The 24,285-nt window shown below is 43.1% G+C and overlaps 1 protein-coding gene across 4 annotated transcripts in view; it reads right to left on the minus strand.

The window, feature by feature from the left end:
- ZNF343 (zinc finger protein 343) overlaps nt 1–18,572 on the minus strand; it is a 32,020-nt gene extending 13,448 nt beyond the window's left edge. For 2 of the 4 annotated variants that reach the window (XM_019017098.4, XM_004061702.5), the window contains exons 1-2: nt 13,323–18,572; nt 5,072–5,158 (exon numbers count right to left, since the gene is read on the minus strand). The gene's annotated coding sequence lies outside the window, so the exon portion shown is untranslated. Of the gene's footprint in view, nt 1–5,071; nt 5,159–13,241 lie in introns of all 4 variants that reach the window. The other 2 variants (XM_055372425.2, XM_019017097.4) reach the window with 1 other exon arrangement.
- Nucleotides 18,573–24,285: the final 5,713 nt, after the last annotated feature.

Raw genomic sequence — 24,285 nt, forward strand, 5'->3', positions numbered from 1 at the left:
AACTGTGAAGCTTCTTGTAAGATGAAATGCTTCTCAGTCTTTTTGCTAATATAATTCTAGTGATTAGAACAAAAGAGGCCTTTGTGGTAGATTTTATCATCATTCCCAATTATTTGTTGCCCTATAAAAGGATGGTACTTCCCTGTCCCAGACATCAGGCTTGACCTTGTAACTTGCCTTGGAAAATGAATGTGAGTGAAAGCGACGATGCCATTTCTAAGCATTGCATAATTCCACCATTTCTTTTGTTCTGAGAACAGCATGTCCCCAGAGGGACTGTGGTTCTACTGTAAAAAGTCATGGTACAAAGCTAAAGCCAACCTATAGTACCTGCAGTATAACGTAGCTGAAGCTGACAAAGCCTTTCTCCTAGTAACACTAGTATCTGTAGCTAACAGTTATAAAGCAAGATCTGTACTAAGTGCAGACTTTTTTTTTTCTTTTTTCTTTTTTTTTTTTTTTTTTGAGACAGAGTCTCACCCTGTTGCCCAGGCTGTAGTGCAGTGGTGCAATCTTGGCTCACCGCAACCTCTGCCTCCCAGGTTCAAGTGATTCTTTTGCCTCAGCCTCCCAAGTACCTGGGATTACAGGCACCTGCCACCACATCTGGCTAATTGTTTGAATTTTTAGTAGAGATGGGGTTTCACCATGTTGGCCAGGCTGGTCTCGAACTCCTGACTTTGTGATCCGTCTGCCTCGGCCTCCCAAAGCCAAGGGATTACAGGCGTGAGCCACCATGCCCGGATACTAAGTGCAGATTTCCAACATTTGGGACACTGCCACAAATGCAACAGAAAAAATACCAGCACTCGTGTAGCTGCCATTTTAGTGGGGTTTAGGGGCAAGGAGATGGACAAAAAATATACCTCAGAAAAGACACAAGATATCAGATGGTGATAAGTACTGAGGGCACCAGAAGGATCCAGTGGCAGAGACTGGAGGAGTTGCAATTTTAAATCGAGTATTTAAGGAAAGCCTTTTAAAGGTGATTACTTGAGATTTGAACAATGTGAGGGAGTGATTCATGTGGGCAACTGTGTCAGTAGAACTATAAGGAAAGAAACCAGCCCGTTGAAGGTCCTAGGGCAGGAGTGAGCCCTGCTATTTCAGAAATAACAAGTTCACTGTGGCAGGAGGGTGTAAGTGAAACACAGTGGTGGCAGTTAAGAGCAGTCAACGACAGCGGTACCAGGGCACAGGTCATGTGCAGCCTTAAGCATGCTGGTTTTGATGTGGAGGGAAATGAGAAGCCATTGGAGGATTTGGAGTAGAGGAATAACAAGCTTGGATTTACATTTTAAAAGATGTCTCTGGCTGGTAGACTAGGAACAGACAAAGGGGACAGGGAACAAGGAGAGAAGCAAGGAAATCCTGTAAAGGCTGTTGAAATAATTCAGGTGGGAGATAATGGTGGTTTGGACGAAAGTGGACATAGTGGAGGTGGTAAATAGCAATCACATCCTTAATTTCCTTATTGTATGTCAGTTGTGAGATGAAAAAAAATCAAAGACAATTCTAATATTTTTGCCTGGAGCAGTTGGAAGGATAAGACTTACCATCAGCCAGGCACGGTGACTCATGCCTTTAATCCCAGCACTGTGGGAGGCCGAGGTAGGCGGATCACCTGAGGTCGGGAGTTTGAGACCAGCCTGACCAACATGGAGAAACCCCATCTCTACTAAAAATACAAAATTAGTCGGGCATGGTGGCACATGCCTGTAATCCCAGCTACTCGGGAGGCTGAGGCAGGAGAATTGCTTGAACCCGGGAGACAGAGGTTGCGGTGAGCCGAGATCACACCACTGCACTCCAGCCTGGGCAACAAGAGCAAAACTCTGTCTAAAAAAAAAAAATTTACCATCAACAGGTGTGAGGAAAGCTATAACTGGAGCAAATTTTGGGGGAGAAGAACAAAGTTTGATGTTTGAGACTAGATTTGAGATGCTAAATACAGATCCAAGTGGAGATTACAAGTAGGCAATTAGTCATCCAACACTGGAGGGGAAGGAAGAGGTCTACGCTAGAGTCATATAGATGGATTTAAAGTCCTCAGAGTGGAGGAGATCACCAAGGCAGAGGAGGAAGATGGAGGAATTGTCAAGGACTAAGCTCTGGAGGACTCCACAGTTAGGAGGCCAGGGAAAAAAAGAACCGTCAAGGAAGACAGAGAAGTAGCCTGTGAGGGAGGGAAGAAAAGGAGAGGTACATACAGTACTGGACCCAAGTGACAAGGTGTGTCAAGGAGGAAGAAGAGATCGACCACAGGAATTGCTGCCAAGAAGATGGAGTAAAATAAAGACTGGAAATTCATTCCTGTGTTTAGCACAGTAGTGGCTGCTGGTGAACTTGACAAGAACAGTTTCTGGAGGGTGAGCTACAAAAGGATTTAAAACAGAATGGAAAAATAGAACTGGAGGCAACAAGTATAGACCATTCTTTTGGGGAGTTTTGCAATAAAGGAAAGCAGAGAAATGGGGTGATAGCTGAAGGGAGAGATCACACTCAAAAGTAGCTCAAAACCTTCAAGTGGTTCCCTGATGGCCACAGAGTGAGTCCAACTCACTAACTTGGTATCCTGGCCTTTCTTAATAATGGCCCAACCTACTTCTCAATCTGAACCCCCCTGTACCCACCCGCCCCGGCTCCTTCATATGGCTCCTCCACAGCCAGGAAGCCGGGCTGCTCAAATGCTCACAAAGACTGATTTAGTCCTGCTAGTTGTTAGGCACTGTGTCAGTGACCCAAAATGAGCAAGAGGTCCCTGATCCTTAAAGAGCCACTTCATGGTCCAGTGAGGGAAAGTACTCATATATAAAGTGCTTTAGGCCAGGCGTGGTGGCTCACGCCTGTAATCCCAGCATTTTGGGAGGCTGAGGCGGGTGGATCACCTGAGGTCAGGAGTGCAAGACCAGCCTGACCAACACAGAGAAGCCCTGTCTCCTCTAAAAATACAAAATTAGCCGGGCGTGGTGGCGCATGCCTATAATCCCAGCTACTTGGGAGGCTGAGAAAGGAGAATCACTTGAACCCAGGAGACAGAGGTTGCGGTGAGCCGAGATAGTGCCATTGCACTCCAGCCTGCGCAAAAAGAGCAAAACTCCGTCTCCAAAAAAATAAAAAGTGCTTTGGTGCTAAAGAAGAGGCTGAGGACAACTTTCCCTGAGAAAATCAAGGCATGCTTTGCAATGGAGTAAATGTGTGACTAAATCAATAGTTCAATTGCCAAGTAGAAAACCACAGAGGAATAAAACAGCACAGAATGGAATCTATTCCCACACAGCTACAAGGGCACTACAACAAAGGGAGTAAGTGGTAGGGACAAGACTGAAAAGGTGAGCTGAGAGATAATTCAGATATTAATCAGATATCAATATTAACAATCCCAGTCCATATTTAGTAAGCATATACTATGTGCCAGGCACTACCTTATAGGAATTATCTGCCAGGCCGTATAGGAATTACCACATTTCTTCCTCACAACTCCCTGAGATGGGCACTATTATTTTCTCCATTATACAGATGAGGAGTAGAAAGCACAGAGAGTGAAATAATGTCTCCAAGGTTACACAGCTAATGTGCGGTGAAGACAGGCTTTGAATCTAGGCAATCTGTCTCCAGAGCCCACACCCAGGCTGAAGCGCAGTGGTGAGATCTCAGCTTACTACAACTTCCACTTTCCAGGCTCAAGCCATCCTCCCATCTCAGCCTCCTGAGTAGCTGGGACCACAGGTGTGCAGCACCATGCTCAGATAATTTTTCTGTTTTTAGTAGAGACGGGGTTTTGTCATGTTGCCCAGGCTGAGTTCAAGTGATCCATCACTTCAGCCTCCCAAAGTGCTGGGATTACAGGCGTGAGCCACCGCATGTGGCCTCACACTCTAATTATTGAGTTTGGACAGAGTTGAAGGTAGGTAATAAGAAATGGCCCTCTTGAGTAGGTGAGTGGCATGATCCTTATTTTTCCTTCAGAGGAGCAACTTAAAAGGCAGGGTGGAAAGTGAACTAGAATGTGGAGAAGAGATGAAAATTTGGGTAGCACAACAGTGAGATGAGGGGAAAATAATAAAGGGGTATTCCAAGGTAGAATTGAGAGGACTCCATCACTAATTAGAAGGATGAGAATTTCAGGAAGAACAAGGTGGCAAGAAAGACTCAGAGCTCCGGCTGGTGACCAGGGATGGAAGACACAGTCATTAACAGAAATCAGCAACAGGTAAAGAGAAAAGGGAGTGGGAGAATTGGCCTTGCTGAATTCCAGATACTTCTCCCTCTTATAGTTCTTACCTGAATTGTTAAGTGTGTACAGTTTGAACTAAGCAATAGCACTTTTGTAGAAGAAATGGGCAGATTTTAAAACAATCTAGAGTTAAGACATTAAGGAATTACTGTCGATTTTGTTGAATGTGGTATTATGGTTACATTTTTAACAAATAGTCCTTCTCTGTTGGAAATGCATATGATAGTATTTATAGGTAAAATTATGTGATGTCTGGGATTTCCTTCCAAATACTCCAGCAGCAAAAACAAGAAAATGAGGGGGTGGGGGGCTCAATGAAACAGGGATTATAGAATGTTGGTAACTGAGGAAGCTCTAAATCCTAATTCTACCCAACCCGGTCATATTACACAAGTAAATTTCTTAACCTCTTAACATGCCACTTCTTCTATCAATTCAGAGTTTTGATTCCTAACTTTCAAATTGTTGAGAGTTTAAAATATTATGGAGACTATAAACCCAGTTGCCTGGCACAGAACAACGGCCCGATAAATGCTAATTACCATCATTTTTTATTTCACAGTAGCTGACAAATCCCTGGGAATCCAGCAGCCAGGATGAAATATGGCTGGGGCAAGGATGGTGGTAACCTGAATGAGAGTACCAGTCTGGGGTAATATTCCCTGTGGAGATCCTTGCCCTTAAAATCACCCCAGTATTGTAGAAAAACAAGCAAGGCCTTGAGCCTCAATTGGAACACTTCAGGGTACAAGATGTCAGACGGGCAAAGGAAATACAGCCATGGTTTCGAGCAGAAAAGACACTATGGGAATGTGAAAGGTAAGTGGTACCTACCTGATAGGAGGTTCTCGGGAGCACAGAAGTCTTTCCTTTCTCAAGAGATCGTCCTCTCCCAGCAGGCAGGGATTGGAGAAGGTGGACCTGAGGATGAAAGAGGCAGTGTGAGATTCAGGATTGTCTCCTACCACCCAGATATGGAGGCTAGAAATCCCCAAGTTTAAAATGAGACGAGCCAAGATGGCCGAATAGGAACAGCTCCAGTCTACAGCTCCCAGCGCGAGCGACGCGGAAGACAGGTGATTTCTGCATTTCCAACTGAGGTACCAGGTTTATCTCACTGGGGAGTGTCAGAAAGTTGGTGCAGGACAGTGGGTGCAGCGCACCGAGTGTTAGCTGAAGCAGGGTGAGGCATTGCCTCACCCAGGAAGTGCAAGGGGTCAGGGAATTCCTTTCCTAGTCAAAGAAAGGGGTGAGAGAGGGCACCTGGAAAATTGGGTCACTCCCACCCTAATACTGCGCTTTTCCAATGGTCTTAGCAAACGGCACACCAAGAAATTATATCCCGCGCCTGGCTCAGTGGGTCCTACGCCCACGGAGCCTCGCTCATTGCTAGCACAGCAGTCTGAGATCAAACTGCAAGGCGGCAGCAAGGCTGGGGGAGGGGCGCCCGCCATTGCTGAGGCTTGAGTAGGTAAACAAAGCGGCCAGGAAGCTTGAACTGGGTGGAGACCACTGCAGCTCAAGGAGGCCTGCCTGCCTGCCTCTGTAGACTCCACCTCTGGGGGCAGGGCATTGCCAAACAAAAGGCAGCAGAATCCTCTGCAGACTTAAATGTCCCTGTCTGACAGCTTTGAAGAGAGTATTGGTTCTCCCAGCACACAGCTGGAGATCTGAGAATGGACAGACTGCCTCCTCAGGTGGGTCCCTGACCCCTGAGTAGCCTAACTGGGAGGCACCCCCCAGTAGGGGCAGACTGACACCTCACACGGACGGGTACTCCTCTGAGACAAAACTTCCAGAGGAACGATCAGGCAGCAACATTTGCTGTTCACCAATATCCACTGTTCTGCAGCCTCCGCTGCTGATACCCAGTCAAACAGGGTTTGGAGTGGACCTCCAGCAAACTCCAACAGATCTGCAGCTGAAGGTCCTGACTATTAGAAAGAAAACTAACAAACAGAAAGGACATCCACACCAAAACCCCATCTGTATGTCACCATCATCAAAGACCAAAGGTAGATAAAACCACAAAGATGGGGAAAAAACAGAGCAGAAAAACTGGAAACTCTTAAAAATCAGAGTGCCTCTCCTCCTCCAAAGGAATGCAGCTCCTCACTAGCAACGGAACAAAGCTGGATGGAGAATGACTTTGACAAGTTGAGAGAAGAAGGCTTCAGACGATCAAACTACTCTGAGCTAAAGGAGGAAGTTCGAACCCATGGCAAAGAAGTTAAAAACCTTGAAAAAAAATTAGACGAATGCCTAACTAGAATAACCAATGCAGAGAAGTCCTTAAAGGACCTGATGGAGCTGAAAACCATGAAAACGAGAACTACGTGACGAATGCACAAGCCTCAGTAGCCGACTTGATCAACTGGAAGAAAGGGTATCAGTGATGGAAGATCAAATGAATGAAATGAAGCAAGAAGAGAAGTTTAGAGAAAAAAGAATAAAAAGAAACAAACAAAGCCTCCAAGAAATATGGGACTATGTGAAAAAACCAAATCTACGTCTGATTGGTGTATCTAAAAGTGATGGGGAGAATGGAACCAAGTTGGAAAACACTCTGCAGGATATTATCCAGGAGAACTTCCCCAACCTAGCAAGGCAGGCCAACACTGAAATTCAGGAAATACAGAGAACGCCACAAAGATACTCCGCGAGAAGAGCAATTCCAAGACACATAATTGTCAGATTCACCAAAGTTGAAATGAAGGAAAAAATGTTAAGGGCAGCCAGAGAGAAAGGTCGGGTTACCCACAAAGGGAAGCCCATCAGACTAACAGCTGATCTCTCGGCAGAAACTCTACAAGCCAGAAGAGAGTGGGGGCCAATATTCAACATTCTTAAAGAAAAGAATTTTCAACCCAGAATTTCATATCCAGCCAAACTAAGCTTCGTAAGTGAAGGAGAAATAAAATACTTTACAGACAAGCAAATGCTGAGAGATTTGGTCACCACCAGGCCTGCCCTAAAAGACCTCCTGAAGGAAGCACTAAACATAGAAAGGAAAAATCGGTACCAGCTACCTCAAAAACATGCCAAATTGTAAAGACCATTGAGGCTAGGAAGAAACTGCATCAACTAACAAGCAAAATAACCAGCTAACATCATAATGACAGGATCAAATTCACACATAACCATATTAACCTTAAATGTAAATGGGCTAAATGCTCCAATTAAAAGACAGAGACTGGCAAACTGGATAAAGAGTCAAGACCCATCAGTGTGCTGTATTGAGGAAACCCATCTCACATGTAGTGACATACATAGGCTCAAAATAAATGGATGGAGGAAGATCTACCAAGCAAATGGAAAACAAAAAAAAGATAGGTGTTGCAATCCTAGTCTCTGATAAAACAGACTTTAAACCAACAAAGATCAAAAGAGACAAGACCATTACATAATGGTAAATGGATCAATTCAACAAAAAGAGCTAACTATCCTAAATCTATATGCACCCAACACAGGAGCACCCAGATGCATAAAGCAAGTCCTTAGAGACCTAGAAAGAGACTTAGACTCCCACACAATAATAATGGGAGACTTTAACACCCCACTATCAATATTAGACAGATCAACAAGACAGAAAGTTAACAAGGATATCCAGGAATTGAACTCAGCTCTGCACCAAGCAGACCTAATAGACATCTACAGAACTCTCCACCCCAAATCAACAGAATATACATTCTTCTCAGCACCACACCGCACTTATTCCAAAATTGACCACATAGTTGGAAGTAAAGCACTCCTCAGCAAATGTAAAAGAACAGAAATTATAACAAACTGTCTCTCAGACCACAGTGCAATCAAACTAGAACTCAGGATTAAGAAACTCACTCAAAACCACTCAACTACATGGAAACTGAACAACCTGCTCCTGAGTGACTACTGGGTACATAATGAAATGAAGGCAGAAATAAAGATGTTCTTTGAAACCACTGAGAACAAAGACACAACATAACAGAATCTCTGGGACACATTCAAAGCAGTGTGTAGAGGGAAATTTATAGCACTAAATGCCCACAAGAGAAAGCAGGAAAGATCTAAAATTGACACCCTAACGTCACAATTAAAAGAACTAGAGAAGCAAGAGCAAACACATTCAAAAGCTAGCAGAAGGCAAGAAATAACTAAGATCAGAGCAGAACTGACGGAAATAGAGACACAAAAAACCCTTCAAAAAATCAGTGAATCCAGGAGCTGGTTTTTTGAAAAGATCAACAAACTTGATAGACCGCTAGCAAGACTAATAAAGAAGAAAAGAGAGAAGAATCAAATAGACTCAATAAAAAATGATAAAGGGGATATCACCACTGATCCCACAGAAACACAAACTACCATCAGAGAATACTATAAACACCTCTACGCAAATAAACTAGAAAATCTAGAAGAAATGGATAAATTCCTGGACACATACACCCTCCTAAGACTAAACCAGGAAGAAGTTGAATCTCTGAATAGACCAATAACAGGCTCTGAAATTGAGGCAATAATTAATAGCTTACCAACTAAAAAAAGTCCAAGACCAGATGGATTCACAGCCGAATTCTACCTGAGGTACAAGGAGGAGCTGGTACCATTCCTTCTGAAACTATTCCAAGCAATAGAAAAAGAGGGAATCCTCCCTAACTCATTTTATGAGGCCAGCATCATCCTGATACCAAAGCCTGGCAGAGACACAACCAAAAAAGAGAATTTTAGACCCAATATCCCTGATGAACATCGATGCAAAAATCCTCAATAAAATACTGGCAAACCAAATCCAGCAGCACATCAAAAAGCTTATCCACCATGATCAAGTGGGCTTCATCCCTGGGATGCAAGGCTGGTTCAACATATGCAAATCAATAAACATAATCCAGCATATAAATAGAACCAAAGACAAAAACCACATGATTATCTCAATAGATGCAGAAAAGGCCTTCGACAAAATTCAACAGCCCTTCATGCTAAAAACTCTCAATAAATTAGGTATTGATGGGACGTATCTCAAAATAATAAGAGCTATCGATGACAAACCCACAGCCAATATCATACTGAATGGGCAAAAACTGGAAGCATTCCCTTTGAAAAGTGGCACAAGACAGGGATGCCCTCTCTCACCACTCCTATTCAACATAATTGTTGGAAGTTCTGGACAGGGCAATCAGGCAGGAGAAGGAAATAAAGGGTATTCAATCAGGAAAAGAGGAAGTCAAATTGTCCCTGTTTGCAGACGACATGCTTGTATATCTAGAAAAGCCCATTGTCTCAGCCCAAAATCTCCTTAAGCTGATAGGCAACTTCAGCAAAGTCTCAGGATACAAAATCAATGTGCAAAAATCACAAGCATTCTTATACACCAATAACAGACAAACAGAGCACCAAATCATGAGTGAACTCCCATTCACAATTGCTTCAAAGAGAATAAAATACCTAGGAATCCAATTTACAAGGGACGTGAAGGACCTCTTCAAGGAGAACTACAAACCACTGCTCAATGAAAGAGGATACAAACAAATGGAAGAACATTCCATGCTCATGGGTAGGAAGAATCAAAATTGTGAAAATGGCCATACTGCCCAAGGTAATTTATAGATTCAATGCCATCCCCATCAAGCTACCAATGACTTTCTTCACTGAATTGGAAAAAACTACTTTAAAGTTCATATGGAACCAAAAAACAGCCCTAAGTCAATCCTAAGCAAAAAGAACAAAGCTGGAGGCATCACGCTACCTGACTTCAAACTATACTACGAGGCTACAGTAACCAAAACAGCATGGTACTGGTACCAAAACAGACATATAGATCAATGGAACAAAACAGAGCCCTCAGAAATAATGCCGCATATCTACAACCATCTGATCTTTGACAAACCTGACAAAAACAAGAAATGGGGAAAGGATTCCCTATTTAATAAATGGTGCTGGGAAAACTGGCTAGCCATATGTAGAAAGCTGAAACTGGATCCCTTCCTTACACTTTATACAAAAATTAATTCAAGATGGATTAAAGACTTAAATTTTAGACCTAAAACCATAAAAACCCTAGAAGAAAAACTAGGCAATACCATTCAGGACATAGGCATGGGCAAGGACTTCATGTCTAAAACACCAAAAGCAATGGCAACAAAAGCCAAAATTGACAAATGGGATCTAATTAAACTAAAGAGCTTCTGCACAGCAAAAGAAACTACCATCAGAGTGAACAGGCAACCTATACAGAACGGGAGAAAATTTTTGCAATCTACTCATCTGACAAAGGGCTAATATCCAGAATCTACAATGAACTCCAACAAATTTACAAGAAAAAAACAACCCCATCAGCAAGTGGGTGAAGGATATGAGCAGACACTTCTCAAAAGAAGACATTTATGCAGCCAAAAGACACAGGAAAAAATGCCCATCATCACTGGCCATCAGAGAAATGCAAATCAAAATGACAATGAGATACCATCTCACACCAGTTAGAATGGCGATCATTAAAAAGTCAGGAAACAACAGGTGCTGGAGAGGATGTGGAGAGATAGGAACACTTTTACACTGCTGGTGGGACTGTAAACTAGTTCAACCATTGTAGAAGTCAGTGTGGCAATTCCTCAGGGATCTAGAACTAGAAATACCATTTGACCCAGCCATCCCATTACTGGGTATATACCCAAAGGATTATAAATCATGCTGCTATAAAGACACATGCACACGTATGTTTATTGCGGCACTATTCACAATAGCAAAGACTTGGAACCAACCCAAATGTCCAACAATGATAGACTGGATTAAGAAAATGTGGCACATGTACACCATGGAATACTATGCAGCCATAAAAAATGATGAGTTCATGTCCTTTGTACGGACATGGATGAAGCTGGAAACCATCATTCTCAGCAAACTATCACAAGGACAAAAAACCAAACACCGCATGTTCTCACTCATAGGTAGGAATTGAACAATGAGAACACATGGACACAGGAAGGGGAACTTCACACCCCGGGGCCTGTTGTGGGGTGGGGGGAGGGGGGAGGGATAGCATTTGGAGATACACCTAATGTTAAATGATGAGTTACTGGGTGCAGCACACCAACATGGAACATGTATACATATCTAACTAACCTGCACGTTGCACACATGTACCCTAAAACTTAAAGTATAATAAAAAAAAAAAAAGATAAAAAAATAAAATGAGTGGCCCGGCCGGGAGCGGTGGCTCATGCCTGTAATCCCAGCACTTTGGGAGGCCCGGGGCGGGCAGATCACCTGAGGTCAGGAGTTCGAGACCAGCCTGACCAACATGGAGAAACCCCGTGTCTACTAAAAATACAAAATTAGCTGGGCATGGTGGCGCACACCTGTAATCCCAGCTACTCGGGATGCTGAGACAGAAGAATCACTTGAACCCGGGAGGCAGAGGTTGCGGTGAGCCGAGATCGTGCCACTGCACTCCAGCCTGGGCAACAAGAGTGAAACTGTGTCTCACAAAAAAAAAAAAAAAAAAAAAAAGAGCAGGCCTCCTTTTCCTTTAACAAAATAAGCCTCAGATCTGTCAGAGAAGAGAATAATGTAAACAGCTTCTAGGGGACAGAGCCACGTGGGGACATCAGAATACAGTCTGCCCTGACAAGCTGCTATTACATATTTATCCCTTTAATGCCTATGGGCCTCAAATTATAATACCATTAGTAATAGTTAACACTTACTAAACTCTTACTGTATACCAGACACAATTCCAGACACCATGCAAGTTTTACCTCCCCAAAGCTCCATGAGTTCTATACCTTCCTCAAATTGACAATGCTAGAAAGTGCCTAGATTTGAAGTCTAGCTGTGGAGCGCCACACGCTTAGCCAGCCAGCTGGGCCAGTAATGATGTCAGCAATGACCAATCCCTGTGGGGTCTGACAATTCTCAAAGTGTATCCACACATAGGGTTGAGGGGATGTAGATGAAACAAAAGTGGCCATGAGTTAACAAATGTGGAATCTGGTGACAGGTCCGTGGCAGTTCACTGAATAGCTCTACTAGGTAGGTTTAAAATTTGTCCCTACGAAAAAATTAAAAATAAAATTAAACGCCTGATACCCAGAACTCACCATACGCCAGAAGTGATTTGGATTGTTGACTAGAAGCCGTCAGAGTTCCCCACCATACCTAACCCTTCACAGCCCCAAACCAGATGTTTGGCCCTAACATGTGAGGGAAAAGCAGTCCAGGAAAGGAGTCAGCCAGACGGGCCACCCAGATGACGACCAAACCCAGGAACTTTGCCACAAAGCACAGGGGGCACCTCCCACATGACACATCTTGAGACAACAGGTCCCAGAGAAAAGGCCTGCCCCCATTCGAAAGAGCTGCCTAGATGCCTGTCAGAGTGATACAGCCCACCACTATCAGAGGACGAAACCTCCCTCACCTCCCTAAAAACCCCAGGGACTCCTGACCCAAGACACTCGCCCAGGCCCTCTCAGGATATTTTGACCACGTCAAGCTCACCTCCACTTCCAACCCCCCAACCCCTAATAAACCAAGGCCCATCAAGCATCAAGGCCTGAGATGGCCTCCCCCTAACCACCCCGGTCACCACTTGGGACATATCCAGCCCCACCCAAAAAACAGAAAAACTCGGTGATGCAGGACTCAAGACGCTCCCCAGCCAAAAACCACCCAGGGATGTGCGGACCTAGCCACGTCCCCACCCCAGCCGCGGGGATGTTGGTCCATTTGGCCCTGGCAGAACTCAACCCCACAGCCCAAATAAACCCCAGGACGCACGACTGGGGCCGCCCTCCCTATTCGAAAACTGGTTGACCCAGAATAATCCCGCCTGGTTCAAGACAGACATTAGAGTTCTAGGTCACTTTCGTCCCCCCCCCCCCGGGGGGAAAACAGGTCCGCGGAGGTCCGGGCAAGCAGGGGCTCACCCCATCGCCTCGCCCCAATGAGCACCGCGAGCTGCGCCCCCTCCTCCAAAAACCAAATATCTCCAACCCGCACTCCCCATCGGCCACACTCTACCCCGCGTCCTAACCTACGCTCGGCCTTTCCCGACCCTCCTTTCCCCACGAGAGAGGGCATCCTGGGGCCAAGGAGCCGCGGAGGCCGCGCTCACCAGAGCCAGCGTGCCCGGGACCTCGGCCGCCGACCGACGCCAGAACTACAGTTCCCAACATCCTCGCAGGCTTCGGCTCCCATTGGCCGCCACAGAGCCACTTCTGGGCCATGCAACGGTTACTTTTCCAGGACAGTGGCCACTGCAGTGACAGCCTCTCCGTCTCTTCTTAAAATACCCATGTTGAAAACAGGTTCTGGCTCCCGAGTGAAGTCTCTGTCCCCTTGGCCCATTCTGCAAAAAAAAAAAAAGACTACACTCCCCACAAGCCTCTGCGGCAGCTTCCGCAGGCGCTTCCGGAAGCTGGGGTCAACGAGAGAAGTCATTTCCGATTGGCGAATCTAGCAGGAGCAACGCGCTGTCAGGCGTGTGTTGGGTAGAGTTTACTGCACCGGACCACCTGAATTCCATGGGCTGAGGCTCCATAGCACGCGAACTACCTTGCGTGAGCACTATGTAGATTCGACTTCGTGTTGCCTGTGACACACAGGCAGGGCAAAGCCGCCTCCCAGCGTCTCAGTTGAACCCTTACCCTCAACACCAGTGCACTCCTGTGGGTGGCCTGTAGTCACCTTCCTCTTGTCGAAGTCCTCAAAGTTAGTGACAGACTCTCATCCAGTTTCTGGAGGGTGGAAGCTTCACTCAGGCTGGAGTCTGGCTCTCTGGCCTCTTGTCTAAGATCCCGGTTCAGATCTGAGCTACTAGAGCCGGGCGTGGTGGCGCACGCCTGGGATTCCTGTAACCCCGAGAGAGGCTGAGGCTGAGGCTGGAGGATGGCTTGAGCCCAGGAGTTAAATGTATATATTTTAAAACTAATAATATTTTTAAAACTGGGCTACGCTGGTACCTTCTGCAACACGGCAATTAGGGGTTTGCAGATCAGACCTTCAGCTCATAGGAGGAGCGTTTAAATCTTAGTGGCAAATACAAATTGAATTAAATTTTACTTGTTACTGAAGGGGAAATAAACCTGACCTCACGCCCTTGGAGTATTTCCATGAGAAATGTATGTATAAGTGCTCCTTTGATATGTACCTGATACTTTTGAAAGGCTGAATAAGCACCTGCCAACTTTACAAAAGAGGAATGTTTCCCCCAAAGGCCTGATGAGCCATCTCTTTGAAATGTAAACAGTGAAGAAGATAGTGCCCTTATCTTCCTGTCACCTTGGGAGTTTAGCTTAGGTGCCTAGCTCCAAACTCGTAACCGCCCGCTTGTCACAGATAAAAGTTTTATTTTTTCTTTTTGATAAAGGCAATTAACTAGTGTAGATGGCTACTCCAATTACCAGGTGAATTTAGAATGAATTATGAAAAATTGTATAGCAAACAATGTCAAATCCTCTTACAAAGGGGCAAATTACCATTAATTTTCAGGACATGTTTGTAATAGATTGTATCTGCCCAACTAGATAAAAAGTAAGATCTCTTTCTGTCTGGCATCTGATTAGCAGATTGTTTACAATGTGCTTCCCAGTCCAGTTCAATATTATTTGGTAATAAAACTGTTCTCCTTTTCTACGTTTGTGAAGGGGATTTTCTGGGTTAGCAGGAGATTTTGTTTTTATTTTCTCCAACACCTCCTTCCATCCTCTTATTTCTTTTCACCTTCCCAATATCAGCCTTCTGAGACTTCTCTGTTCTCCAGTACTCAGGAGCTAGAGAACATGGCCCCAAGGCCATTGTGAGCCAGGAGACAGACAAACATTTCTTGATATTCTGTCCTGCCTTTCACAGAAAGGACCAATTCCCTTCTCTTGTCTTGGAGGCTGCCGTGTTAGTACTGGGCAGAATCTGTTACTGAAACACCAGGGGTTGGGTGTAGGTCCTGCTGGTTGCCAGTCAGAAAACCAATCACTGAGACGAGTATTGCAAGGGAAGAAGGGCTTAATTGAGTGCTGCAGCCAAGAAGATGGGAGATCAGTCTCACATCCATCTCCGTGACTGACCAAAATCAGGGGTTTGTATAGCAGGGAAGAAATGTAACTATGTGTGGGAAAACAGAAATTAGGGAGAGGTAAGTTGGAACAGGAAGGAGGTGATTGGTTAGGCAATCATGACTGATGAGGAGTGTGGGTTCTCATTGTCCATATGCAATGATTTGGTAAGTTGCAGCTCCTTGATACTATCTGGGAGGCCTGATGGTTGGTTTTCCTGAGAAAGGAACTCAGGACAAATGTGACCTTCTCAAGTTTTAAGACTGGGGGAATCCATTTCTTTTCTTTCCTTTTCCTTTTCCTTTTCTTTTTCTTTTCTTTTTTTTTTTTTTTTTTTTTTGGACAGGGTCTTGCTCTCATTCAGGCTAGAGTGCGATGGCATGATCACCGCTCATGTAGCTTCAACCTCCTGGGCTCAAGTGAGTCTTCCACCTCAGCCCCGAGTAGTTGGGACTACAGGCACATGCCACCATACCTGGCAATTTTTTTTTATTTTTTGTAGAGATGGGGTTTCACCATGTTGCCCAGGCTGATCTTAAATTCCTAGGCTCAGGTGATTCTCCCACCTCAGCTTCCCAAAGTGCTGGAATTACAGGCATGAGCCACCGCACCTGGCCTGGAAGGACCAATTTCTGTTTACTCAAACCATAAACATCAATTCTGTGGGACAATTGGGACAGTTTCAAATCCAGCCCTTGATCTGGAGCCCTCCCTCAGCATCCCTCTGTGCTCCATGTGACTGTTATTCATCACGTGAATAAAATCTATGGAACAGTTGAATTAAAAATACAAGGACAGAGGTGACATCAATGGGAAATCTCTGTCCCTTCTGTTTAATTTTGCTGTGGACATAAAATTCCTCTAAAAATGAAGTCTATTCATAAAAGAGAAAATTAGGAAAATTTTGCAATGTTTTACTTGCCCCTCGCCCTGCTTTCCTCCCTGGCTCTTCAGCAGTCTCGAAGCCTACATTCACAGCATGGGATGCAATTATGACAGACCCACAGCTAACATCATACTCAATGGTGAAAACTGAAAACTTTTCCCCTAAGGTCAGTGACAAGACAAGGATGCTTACTTTTGCTACTTCTGTTCAACATTGTACTGGAAGGTCTATTTATAGCAATTAGACAAGAAAAAGAAAAGCCATCCAAATGGGAAAGGAAGAAGTAAAACTATCTCTATTCACAGATGATGTGATCTTGTACATAGTAAACCCTACATTTCTATAACTAACAAACGATTTGAAAATAAGAAAATAGTTCCATTTGCAATAGCATCAAAAAGAATAACATATTTAGGAATAACTTTAACCAGGAAGGCACAAGATTTGTACACTGAAAATTACAAATCATTGCTGAAAGAAATTGTATAAGCTCCAAATAAATGAAACTACATACTCCATTCATGGGTTGGAAGGCTTAATATTGTTAAAATGGCATTACTCCTCAAAGCAATCTACAGATTCAATGCTATCCTTGTCAAAATTCCAATGGCCTTTTTGCAGAAATGGAAAAGTTGATCCTAAAGTTCATATGGAATTTTAAGGGACCCAGAATAGCCAAAACAATTTTGAAAAAGAATAAGGTTGGAGGACTCACTCTTCTTAATTTTAAAACTTAATACAAAGCTTCAGTAATTAAAACAGTGTGGTACTGCCGTAAGGGTAGACATAGACCAATGGATAGGATTGAAAGTCCAGAAATGAAACTGTAGAGAAATGGTCAATTGCTTTTCAATGAGGATGCCGAGACCATTTAATGGGGAAGGAATAGCCTTTTCAATAAATCGTGCTGTAACAACTGGATAACCACAAGTAAAAGAATGAAGTTGGACCTCTACCTCCCACTGTATACAAAAATTAACTCAAAGACTATAAAGATCTAAATATAAAAGCTAAAATTCTTAGAAGAAAGCATAAGGGTTAATTTTCATTACCTTGCATCTGAAAAATTGTTTCTTAGATGTGACACCAAAAGCAGAAGCAACAAATGGAAAAATAAATTGGGCCAGTTGCAGTGGCTCACCCCTGTAATCCCAGCACTTTGGGAGGCCAAGGGAGGAGGATCATTTGAGCTCAGGAGGTAAAGACCAGACTGGGCAACATAGACCATTTCTCTACCAAAAAAAAAAAAAAAATCCCCTCAAAAATAGCTGGGTGTGGTGGCAGGCACCTGTAGTCCCAGCTACTTGGGAGGCTGAGCTGGGAGGATAGCTTGAGCCTGGGAGTTCCAGGCTGCAGTGAGCCATGATTGTACCACTGCACTACAGCCTGGATGACAGAGTGAGACCCTGTCTCAAAAAAGAAATTGGAATTTATCAAAATTTAAAACTTTGTGCACCAAAGGACACTACTGGAAGAGTGACAAGGCAACCCATAAGAATGAGAGAAAATATTTGCAAATCATATATCTGATAATGGTCTAATGTCCAGAATATATTAAGATGTCTATGACTCAATAACAAAAAGACTAACAACCCAATTTTAAAATGAGCAAAGGACTCAAATAAACATTTTGAAGAAATAACTGCATACAAAACAGCCAGCAAGAACACACCAAAAAAATGCTTACTGTCACTAATCATTAGAGAAACACAAACTAAAACCATAAAAAAATACCACTTCACACCCACTAGAATGGCTGTGATAAAAATACTTTTTTAATGGAAAATAACAACTTGGCAAAGTTGTGGAGAAATTAGAACCCTTATACTGTACATTGCTGGTAAGAATGTAAAGTGTTCTATCTGTTGGGGAAATCCGTTTGGTGGTTCCTTAATAAGTTAAACATAGAATTAGCATTTGACCCAGCATTTCCGCTCCAAGCTATATGCCCCAAAGAATTGAAAACAGGTGTTCAAACAAAAATTTTTATAGAATGTTTACATCAGCACTATTCAGAATAGCTGAAAGGTGGAAACAATCCGAAAGTTCATCAGTTGGTGAATGGATAAGCAAAATATGATAAATCCATACAATCAAATAGTATTCAGCCATAAAAGTATTGATATATGGTATAACATGGATGAACCTTGAAAACATTATGCTAAGTGAAAGAAACCAGACACAAAAGACCACACACTGTATCATTCCACTTAAATGAATTTATATGTCCGGAATAGGCAGATCCATGGAGACAGAAAGTAGATTAGTAGCAGGGTCTAGTGGAAAGGTGAAATGCAAAATGACCACTTAATGGGCACAGGATTCCCTTTTGGGGTGATGAAAATGTTCTGGAATTGCCATAACGGGATGTCTTAATTGGAGAATCACATAAAAGGAAAAAGAAATTTTAAAATGAGAAAATAAATAGAAAAAGAACAACAAAAAATGAAAACGTTCTGGAATTAGATAATGGTGATTGTTGGGCAATGTTGTGAATGTACTGAATGACTCTGTGTAACTTAAAATGGTTAAAATGATTAAATGTGAAATTTCTTCTATTAGAATGAATTGAGATAAATATCACCTTTATATAAGCTAAAAGCCAAAGAACACACATTTGCCTCAACTGCACTTTTCTTCTGCAAGTAAGACCAAATTAAATGTAGCTAGGGAGCATTTATGAAAATGAGCTTGAATCGCCTGTGTTCTCAAAAGAATCTTCAAAAGGATTCAGAAGTACTTAAGTTCAGAAGTACTTAAATTCAAAGATCTTAGAATTTCTCTTATTGGGAGTTATAAGCAATTATAGTGAATCAAAGCAGTATTTGTGTAAATGAGCCCATAGCCATACATGTTCTCAAAGAACCTTCTTGTTGCTAGTCAAATCAAAGTAAGATGAATCCAGTCAGTATTTGTAAAAATAAGCAGTCTAATTTAAAGCTCAATATTATATATATTATATCTTTTAAAAATTTTTTGTAAGACTAATACTGTGTGTTTAATGAATTAGAAGCCAAAGCAGGCCAGGCATGGTGGCTCACGTCTGTAGTTCCAGCACTTTGGGAGGCCAAGGCAGGCAGATCACTTGAAGCCAGGAGTTGAAGACCAGCCTGGCTAATATGGCGAAACCCCATCTCTACTAAGAATATTAATACAAAAAATTAGCCAAATTTGGTGGCATGCACCTGTGGTCCCAGCTACTCAAGAGGCTGAGGCACGAGAATTGCTTGAACTCAGGAGGCAGAGGTTGCAGTGAGCCAAGTGAGCTGAGATTGCACCACTGCACTGCACTCCAGCCTGGGTGACAGAGTGAGACATTGTATCAAAAAAAAAAAAGAAGAAGAAGAAGAAGAAAGAAAAAGGAAGGAAGGAGAAGAAGGAAGAAGAAGAAGGAGAAGAAGAAGCCAAATCAGAAAAAGAAAGGAAAAAAAGACTCATACTGCAGTATTAGTAAACACAAGTTCAGACATTTTACTCAATTTACTGCTGATTAGAATACATTGATATTAATGTAAACTTTAAACAAACCAGGTGAGAAAGACACCTTCATCTTATTATTTGTCAGAGCTATTTATGATATTTGTGAAAATGAGTTCTGAATCCCATATTGGTTTTTTTTCTTTTTTAGCCTCAATATATTACCACATTAAGAATCCCATATTGTTCTTAATAAATTTACAAATGTAGTCAAAAGCATTCAAAATATGTATTGTTATATGGAGGAATTACAATGACTCAGCAGGATTTGTGAAATCAGCTCAGAATTGCTCTCCAAAGAATCTTAAAAAATATTCCAAAAAATATTCCAAAAGCATTCAAAAGTACTCCAACTCTAACTTCTTTTTTGAACTACTACTGCTAAATAGATAACTAGTGATAACTTGAGACACATGTATGTCCTGGAGCTTCTCTTTTACATACTCTAGTTATTCTAATTATGTCTAGTTACCTAGTTAGTCTGGGTTATCTTGTTATCTCTACTTGTCAGTAGTTCTTACTAGTTATATGAACAAGAAATAAGCTGTAGTTAACAGAAATGTATGGTTGAGGGTCTTTGCTTAACCTTTACCCTTGACTTTGATCTTGGGCATGAACTTCAACCTTAGACTTCGTGGTTCAACATGAGAGTGAGAGACAGGCTCAGGTAATGGTACCAGAGTGAGCATCACACAGTCAGGGCGATGATCCGTATCTGCATCATCAGGAGGATTGGAGTAAGGATGAGTGTCAGGGTCAGTGGCTGTGAAAGGAGGAGGGGAGTCAGACTCAGAGTGAGATTGAGGGTCAAGGTCAGAGTCAGAAAGGGGTGAATGTGAGGGTGAATGTCAGGGCGAGATAGAAAGTGAGAGTGATGGTCAGATTGAGGTGATGAAGTGAGAATGGGGGCTAGGGTGAGGGCGAGGTTGAGAATTAGGGTGATGATCAAGGTTGGGGTTTGGGAGAGAGCAGGCTGAGTGTTTGGTTCAGGTTGGAATCAAGGTGAGGATGAGAGTCAGGGTCACAGAGATGTTAAGGATGTGATTTAGAAGCCAAATGTCCTGGTGCCTTCCTGTAATCCCAACTACTCAGGAGGCTGAGGATTGCTTGAGTCCAACAATTAGAGGCCAGCCTGGGCAATGTAGCGAGACCCTGTCTTCAAAAAGGGAGGGGATTGTGATTTAGGGTACAGGTGGGGCCAGAGTGATGCTGTGAGGGTCAGAGTCACTGTTAATGTCAGGCTGAGGGTGAGGGTTAGTGTTTGATTTAGGATCAGAGTAGGTCCCAGTGAGGATTAAAGTCAGAGTGAGAGCAAGTGCACAGTGAGTGTGAGCGTGGGCATGAGAGTGAGATCAAGGTCACTGTCAAGGTAAAAGTCCATCTGAGGAATAAACTCAGAGTGAGGATGAGTGAGCAGGGTAGGGTCAGGACAACAGTGATGATGAGGGTCTGGTATAGAGTCAAGGGCAAGTGTCAAGATGAAGCTGAGGGTCAGGGTGAAGGTGAGAGTGAGGGAGAGTGAGGTCTAGCTGAGGATGAAAGGGAGATTGAGAAAGTGAGAGTCAAGTGCAATTCAGGTCCAGTGTATGAGGCTTAGGTCAGGTTTAAGGCAAGGGTTGGGATAAGGGTTATGATCACATTGAGGGTCAGGTTGAGGATAAAGGTCAGGCTCAAGGCCAGAGAGTGTTAGGGTAAAGGTGGGTGTGAGGTTCAGGGTCAAGGAGAAGATGAGAGTGAGTTGACATTGAGGATGTCCTTCATGATTTCTGTCACTGTCACGGTCATTACTTTTTGTGACTTACAACAAATCTGGATGAACCTCGTCAATTTAAGTCAGAATCATACATTCATATCTAAGGTAACTTACTATGGTGAATTCAATCAAATGTATATGAAACTAAGCAGAATAGTTGAAAACAGCAAACCATGCTTCCAACTAAGGTTCAAGTCCAGGTTTGGGAATATTTCAAATGATATGTTTCATTGTGCATTAGAGCATATTTAAATGAAACCAAGCTGTTTATGTCAAACGAGCTCAGAATCTATCATTCTTCCTGAATGAGACTGAGTGCTCCAGAGAAATAGAAGCAACAGAATTTGTACGTGTTACGTATTTGTATATGTATACACACACACAGGTATATATACAAATATACGCACACATATATACACATTCAGCCAATGTATATGTGTGTATATATACACACATATACAGCTGATGTATATGTATATATATATACACACACATATACATATACCAGGAGAGTCGATGGTGCAGTTCCAGTCCAAAGGGGCAGCCTGCTGAAGAATTCCCTCTGGTCTTTTTTTTTTTTTCTTTTTTGAGATAGGGTCTTACTCTGCACTCTGTCACCTAGGCTAGAGTGCAGTGGCATGATCATGGCTCACTGCAGCCTCGATCTCCTGGGCTCAAGCAGTCCTTCCACCTCAGCCTTCCAAGTAACTGGGACTACAGGCACACACCACCATGCCTGGCTAGTTATTAATTTTTTTTTTTTTTGTAAAGATGGGGTCCCCCTCTGTCACCCAGGCTGGTCTTGAACTCCTGGCCTCAAGTGATCCTCTCAACTCAGCCCCCCAAAGTGCTGGGATTAAAGGAGTGAGCCATTGCCCTTGGCCTCAATTTTTTATTGCTTATTAGAATAAATTGACATGAAAGTAAGCTTTAATAATAATAAAAGATGAGAAACACACCGTCATCAAAACTGTACTTAGAGTTAAGACAAATGGAAACATTATATGTGAAAGACATCTCAAAATCACATATTGTCCTTAATAAAATTTTAGAAGTACTCAAAGATTTATTTCTTTTTTTTCCTTTTTTCTTTTTTTTTTTTTCGAGACAGAGTCTCACTCTGTTACCCAGGCTGGAGTGCAGTGGCTCGATCTCGGCTCACTGTAACCTCTGCCTCCCAGGCTCAAGTGATTCCCCTTCCTCAGCTTTCTGAGTAGCTGGGATTACGGGCGCGTGCCACCACGTCTGGCTACCTTTTTGTATTCTTTTAGTAGAGACGTAGTTTCGCCATGTTGACCAGGCTTGTCTTGAACTCCTGAACTCAGACAGTTTGCCGACCTTGGCCTCCCAGAGTGTTAGAATTACCGGCGTGAGCCACCGCGCCCAGCCTCAAAGATTTATTTCTATTTGGGAGAATTATAATGAATCAAAAGCAGTATTCGTGTAAATGAGCTCATTGTCACATTGCTCTTAAAAGATCCTTCTTATTGCCAGTTAGAGCAAATTAAGTAGAATCTAGAATTCTGAAGCCAACATAGAATCACTAACTGTTGTCAAATAATCTTTTGTACTCCAAAGTACTCCAGAATATACAATAGTACTCAAAAGTGCCAAACTCTAACTTCTGATTTCTAAATAGCTATCCCTCCGGTTCCACACTCACTCACAACCTACAACCTCCCTTACAGACACTACCTTCCAACATACCACATGCTCTCAGCCCCGTGTCCACTTCCCTACACCACTTGCTTCACATCCACTCAATACCTATGCTCTGACGATCACCCACACACCACCTACCTCTCCCCTATAAACCACTCAGTGCCTACCCTTGCAGCCCACACCCACTGATAATGGTTTGGCTCTGTGTTCCTACCCAAATCTCATCTCGAATTGTAATCCCCACATGTCAGGGGAGGGACCTGGTGGAAGGCGATTGGCTCATGGGGGTGGTTTCATCCATGCTGTCCTCATGATAGTGAGTTCTCACAAGATCTGATGGTTTAAAAGTGTTTGGTAGTTCCCTGCCCCCCTCTCTCTTTCCTGCCATCATGTAAGACATGCCTTGCTTCCCCTTCACCTTCCACCATGATTGTAAGTTTCCTGACGCCTACCCAGCCATGTGCAACTGTGAGTCAATTAAACCTCTTTCCTTTTTAAATTACCCAGTCTTGGGTAGTTCTTTATAGCAGTGTGAAAATGGACTAATCCACCCATTCACTACTTTCTGACCCATATTCATTCTCTACTTACTCCCTCAAATACCCCGTGACCTACCCCACATTACATACCAACTCACTACCCACACCCTGCCACAGACTCCTTTACTACGCTCTCATAATGATTCTGACACTGACACCCTAATCCTGACTGTGACACTGACTCTCCCTCTGACCCTGTACCTCCAGCTCACTCTCACACTCACTCTGGTCCTAGCCATGAACCTGACCTTCACACTCACACTGACTCTGGACTTCGCCTTCAGATTCACCTCACCTCACCGAATAGAACAAAAAGACCAGCCTCCTTGAACAAGAGGAAATTCTTCAGCAGACTGCCTTTAGACTGGAACTGCGCCATTGGCTCCCCTGGGGCTCCAGCCTGCCAGCCTCCATAATTGTGTGGAGCAATTGCTTATACTAAATCTCCATATGTGTGTGTGCATGTGTGTGTATACGCATATACATACACATTCTATTGGTTCTGTTTCTCTGGAGAACCCTGACTCATTCAGGAAAAATGATAGATTCTGAACTCATTTGACATAAACAGCTTGGTTTCATCTAAATATGCTCTAACACACAATGGACATTTCATTTGAGATGTTCCTGAACCTGGACCTGAACCTTAGTTGAAAGTGTGATTTCCTGCCTGTTTTCAACTGTTCTGTTTAGTTTCACATATATTTAAT

This window comes from Gorilla gorilla, chromosome 21, assembly GCF_029281585.2.
Source record: "Gorilla gorilla gorilla isolate KB3781 chromosome 21, NHGRI_mGorGor1-v2.1_pri, whole genome shotgun sequence".
NCBI lineage: Eukaryota > Metazoa > Chordata > Mammalia > Primates > Hominidae > Gorilla > Gorilla gorilla.